Genomic DNA, 5281 nt, shown 5'->3' with positions numbered 1-5281 from the left:
TTTACCAATTTCTTTCATTAATCGAAGAAGCATGGTACTTGGATATATAGATCGGAGAAATGTTTCTAGCTCGTAACATTCGTGTCCATATAGCAGATCGAAATTGTGATCCATTGTCGGAAATTACTTTCATCACATGCCCTACATGAAATAAAAAATGTTTTATAAATGCTTTCGAAACGGTTTTAGCAGTAGCTTTACGTAACGGAGTGAAGGTAACAAATTTTGAAGTGAGTTCAACAGCGACAAAGATGTAGCAAAAACCTCTATTAGTTCTGGGAATCGGACCAAAAATGTCTACAGCGGCCATATGTCTCAATTTAACAGGTACAATGGGATATAATGGAGGAATATGTGAAGTGGTGTCTGACTTAGCTTTCTGGCAAATTTTACATGACGCTAAAACTCGTCGAATACGTTTCTCCATGTTGGCAAAATAACAGTTGTCTCAGTATGAGAAAACATTTTCTTGCTCCGTAATGTGCGTAACTTAAATGAGTGTACCAGATTAATTTGTTAACAAGTTCATCAGGAATGCACAATAACCAATTGTTGCTGTCTGGATGAGAGCGGCGAAACAGAATGTCATTGCGTACAGTGTAGTGGTTTCTAATCGTAACATTATTCTTATCTTGCCAAAGGTGTTTAATTTCTTTCCGTACGTTGTCTTTGCTCTTGTGCTATGTCCTGTAATGACGACGAAACAAAATTTTCAAATGCAACTTGTTGAATATATATAACGCTGAAATTTGCTTTGCAGAAGTTGGTTGCGACGTCTTGCTGATTGTTGCTGAGAGAACGAGATAGTGCGTCTGCTATAACATTTTGTGTACAGGGAATGTGAACAATTGTAAAATTAAATTCCTGTAAATATAGCTTCCATCTGCTTAATCTGTCGTGAGTGAATTTAGCTGAAAGTAAAAATTGTATTGCTCTATGATCTGTGTAGACGGTGGTATGTCTTCCATAAAGAAAATGCCTAAATCTCGTAAAAGCCCATACAACACATAATGTTTCCAGTTCTGTAACAGAATAATTTCGTTCAGCAGGTGATAAAATGCGACTTGCAAATGCGATGTTTTTAATTATTGTAGAGCCATTTTCTTCAATTTCCTGGAAAATATGTACGCCTAAAGCGGTGTTGGAACTGTCGGTGGCAATGGAAAAATTTCTGGTAAGATCTGGCTGCGATAAAACTGGTGCATTCAACAAGGCGTGTTTCAAGTTCATAAATTCAGAATGTGCTTGCTTATCCCAGGACCAAATAGTGTTTTTACCTGTCAATTGGCATAATCTAGGTGTGTCTAAGGCAGAGTGATGAATAAATTTACGAAAAAAGTTAATTGAGCCCAAAAAACTGCGTAGTTGTTTCTTTGTCGTAGGAACAGTAATGTCACGTAGAGCTTGAAGTTTTTCCGGGTCAGGCGCAATGCCTTCTGCTGAAATTACGTGTCCAAGAAATTTTATAGAAGTTTTACCAAAGTGCGATTTACTGAGATTAACTGTGAGTCCTTGCGCATGAAAATTATGCAACAGTCGTTCTAAAATCACATTGTGTTCAGACCAGTTAGCTTCTGCGATAAGAATGTCGTCTACGTACGTTGTGATTCTGTCTTTAAGTTCTGTCGGAAGTATTGTGTTCAAACCGCGAATAAAAGCTGCAGAAGAAATAGTTAAGCCGAACGGTAATTTACGAAATTGATAACAGTCGCCAAAACAGAGAAAAGCTGTATACTTTCTGCAATTCGGATGAAGCTGAATTTGCCAAAATCCCGATTTTAAATCTAATGTAGAATAAATAGCAGCACCGTGAAATTTCTGTAGTTGTTCCTCTAGTGTCTGTGGTCGATCTGTTTCATTAATAATAATGTCATTAATGTGACGCGAATCAAGTACAAGGCGAAGTGAGCCATCCTTTTTCTTAACAATATGTAGCGGGTTTATGTACGGACTAACTGCTGGTTCAATAATTCCTTGGTCAAGCATATCTTGCAACTCTTTTTTAACTTGTTCTCTGTGGATATATGGAATGGGATAATGCTTTGCTTTAAATGTATCGTGCTGTTTCACTTGAAATTCATACATAAAACCGGACATAGTACCAGGAATGTTGTCGAAAACTGGAGCTTGCTGTAAAAGATTTTTGTGTAGTTGCGTCCGTTCGTCGTCTGTATTTGCACAACTCTGTTTAACCTTATCAGAAATCATCTGTATTACATCATAGTCAGCTTCGTCTGGAGTATTATAGTTATGCACATACGTATCCGTGAACAATGTGGAATTACTGTCTATGTTACGTGATACGGAAATGACTTCTGTGCGATTAATTGTCTGTTCTTCCGCAGATAAAGAGTGCTGAAATTCTAAAGCCAATTGTACATTTTCATCCTTCAACAGTAAATAGGAATTTTGAAAATCAATAACTGCGTCGTGTTGTAACAGAAAATTAGTACCTAAAATAACGTCTGTTGTCAATAAAGGAACAATCCAAAAATTTGAGTGAAATGTATGTCCTGCAATACAAAATGATAAATGCGTCTTTAATTTTATGTCTACTCCTTTACTCGATACTGCTCCTTTTACTTTCGTTTTGCCTAATGGTAATGTAGGATAGGTATTCTCTTTGTTACATTCGTTAAAAGTTTCTTAATTTATTACTGACATACGTGATCCGGAATCGATTGCTGCTGAAAATTTCGATGAACCAATTTTAATTTCGAAACTTCCTGGCAGATTAAAACTGTGTGCCCGACCGAGACTCGAACTCGGGACCTTTGCCTTTCGCGGGCAAGCGCTCTACCAACTGAGCTACCGAAGCACGACTCACGTCCGGTACTCACAGCTTTACTTCTGCCAGTACCTCGTCTCCTACCTTCCAAACTTTACAGAAGCTCTCCTGCGAACCATGCAGAACTAGCACTCCTGAAAGAAAGGATATTGCGGAGACATGGCTTAGCCACAGCCTGGGGGATGTTTCCAGAATGAGATTTTCACTCTGCAGCGGAGTGTGCGCTGATATGAAACTTCCTGGCAGATTAAGACTGTGCGCCCGACCGAGACTCGAACTCGGGACCTTTGCCTTTCGCGGGCAAGTGCTCTACCAACTGAGCTACCGAAGCACGACTCACGTCCGGTACTCACAGCTTTACTTCTGCCAGTACCTCGTCTCCTACCTTCCAAACTTTACAGAAGCTCTCCTGCGAACCATGCAGAACTAGCACTCCTGAAAGAAAGGATATTGCGGAGACATGGCTTAGCCACAGCCTGGGGGATGTTTCCAGAATGAGATTTTCACTCTGCAGCGGAGTGTGCGCTGATATGAAACTTCCTGGCAGATTAAAACTGTGTGCCCGACCGAGACTCGAACTCGGGACCTTTGCCTTTCGCGGGCAAGTGCTCTACAGCTTTACTTCTGCCAGTACCTCGTCTCCTACCTTCCAAACTTTACAGAAGCTCTCCTGCGAACCATGCAGAACTAGCACTCCTGAAAGAAAGGATATTGCGGAGACATGGCTTAGCCACAGCCTGGGGGATGTTTCCAGAATGAGATTTTCACTCTGCAGCGGAGTGTGCGCTGATATGAAACTTCCTGGCAGATTAAAACTGTGTGCCCGACCGAGACTCGAACTCGGGACCTTTGCCTTTCGCGGGCAAGTGCTCTACCAACTGAGCTACCGAAGCACGACTCACGTCCGGAAGTAAAGCTGTGAGTACCGGACGTGAGTCGTGCTTCGGTAGCTCAGTTGGTAGAGCACTTGCCCGCGAAAGGCAAAGGTCCCGAGTTCGAGTCTCGGTCGGGCACACAGTTTTAATCTGCCAGGAAGTTTCATATCAGCGCACACTCCGCTGCAGAGTGAAAATCTCATTCTGGAATTTTAATTTCGATGACAGGATGTGAAATGGTTTTCTGAACAACTGGTCTTTCCTGCAAAAGAGTGTCTCGGATATCGTCAAAAGTAATTACATTTTCGTGAACAACATTCTGCGTGTCAAAAGAAGTGTTTGTGTTATTGGAAGATGCGACCTGTACAGTATCTAATCAGATTCTATCTGGCGTGTTATTATTTTCGGGACGATTCTGTGGCATTTCGCCTATTTGAACTGTTCTATTATTTCTTCCAGACGTATTACGCTCTGGATGATACCTACTGTCGGGTTCATTCATGAGAATATGTTCTTGTGGATAATTTTGCTGTTGGTAAGACCGACTGTTGTTAGATGTACGCTGAAAATTGTCCTCATTATTTTTACGTCTGTCGTAATAGTCATTCCCATACGGTGCATTGCGATAGGAATTGAAGTATTGTGTTTTCTGCACGTAGTTGTTCCTTTGCTGCCGTGCGTTACTATTTGTTGTACCAGGGACTATACGTCCACGCGGCGAAACATTAAAGTTAGGTTGTCCTTGTGCATTACATTGTTGGTTAGGTATTCTAACAGGCTGGTTTTGTTGCAGTTGTTGTGAAAAACCTCTATTGTTATTAAAATGTGGTTCTTCTTGCTAATAATTCTCTCGATACTGATAATAAAAATTTTGTCTGCTATTAAAGTTCTGGTAGTTGTCGTTCCTAAAGCGTCTGTTACCATTGCTATTGAAATTACGTGGTTGACCGTAATTACTGTAAGTTTGTTGGCCTTGGTTGTTATATGAACAATTTTTGTTTATAAAGGAATAATCCGATTGCTGTACTTCCAGAAGCTGTAACAGATCTCTGAATGCCGAAATGTTTTCCTTTTGCTGACCCGTTAGAAGTGACACTCTTAATGATCGTGGTAATTTAGAGATACATAATTGAATAAGTGCAGATTCACTGTAAGGTTCACTTAGGTACTGGTTTTGTTGGACCATGTGCTCAAAAAATTGCGTGACAGTACAAAAATTTGAGTTCTCATAATTTGGTAAACTAATTAATTGATCTTAAATTCCAAGCTGTGTCGTCTTCGACCAGTACGCTGACAGAAAAGCATTCTGAAATTCTTCTACTGAATAGCATTGTCTCGCGATCGGTCTCATACGAGTTGCCGGTTCGCCTTCCAAAAAACTGCAAATAAATTCAAGTTTATGCGTTACAGGCCAAGTCGGTGGAAAAGCAAAGCTAAATTGTTGTATCCAACCCAGTGGGTGAATCTGTGTTCTGTCATTTTTAAACACTTTAAATTTTCTCACTGACAGAAAATGTTTGTAATCAAAATTATCATCTCTGTATGACGGAACAGATTCAGGATTGTATGGGAATCTGTTTGACTGTGGCTGTTCTGAATCTAGCTCACGTACTCTCTG

General features: G+C 40.4%; 2 non-coding genes across 2 annotated transcripts; both read right to left on the bottom strand.

The window, feature by feature from the left end:
* Positions 1-2744: 2744 nt before the first annotated feature.
* Positions 2745-2819, bottom strand: Trnas-cga (transfer RNA serine (anticodon CGA)). The gene has a single exon. It is a non-coding gene; the product is annotated as a tRNA-Ser (tRNA).
* Positions 2820-3044: 225 nt separating this feature from the next.
* Positions 3045-3119, bottom strand: Trnas-cga (transfer RNA serine (anticodon CGA)). Its single transcript has one exon. It is a non-coding gene; the product is annotated as a tRNA-Ser (tRNA).
* Between the last annotated feature and the right edge of the window lie 2162 nt (positions 3120-5281).

The sequence above is a fragment of the Schistocerca cancellata genome, chromosome 9 (genome assembly GCF_023864275.1).
Source record: "Schistocerca cancellata isolate TAMUIC-IGC-003103 chromosome 9, iqSchCanc2.1, whole genome shotgun sequence".
NCBI classification, from domain to species: domain Eukaryota; kingdom Metazoa; phylum Arthropoda; class Insecta; order Orthoptera; family Acrididae; genus Schistocerca; species Schistocerca cancellata.
This window is presented reverse-complemented; position numbering and strand designations above follow the sequence as displayed.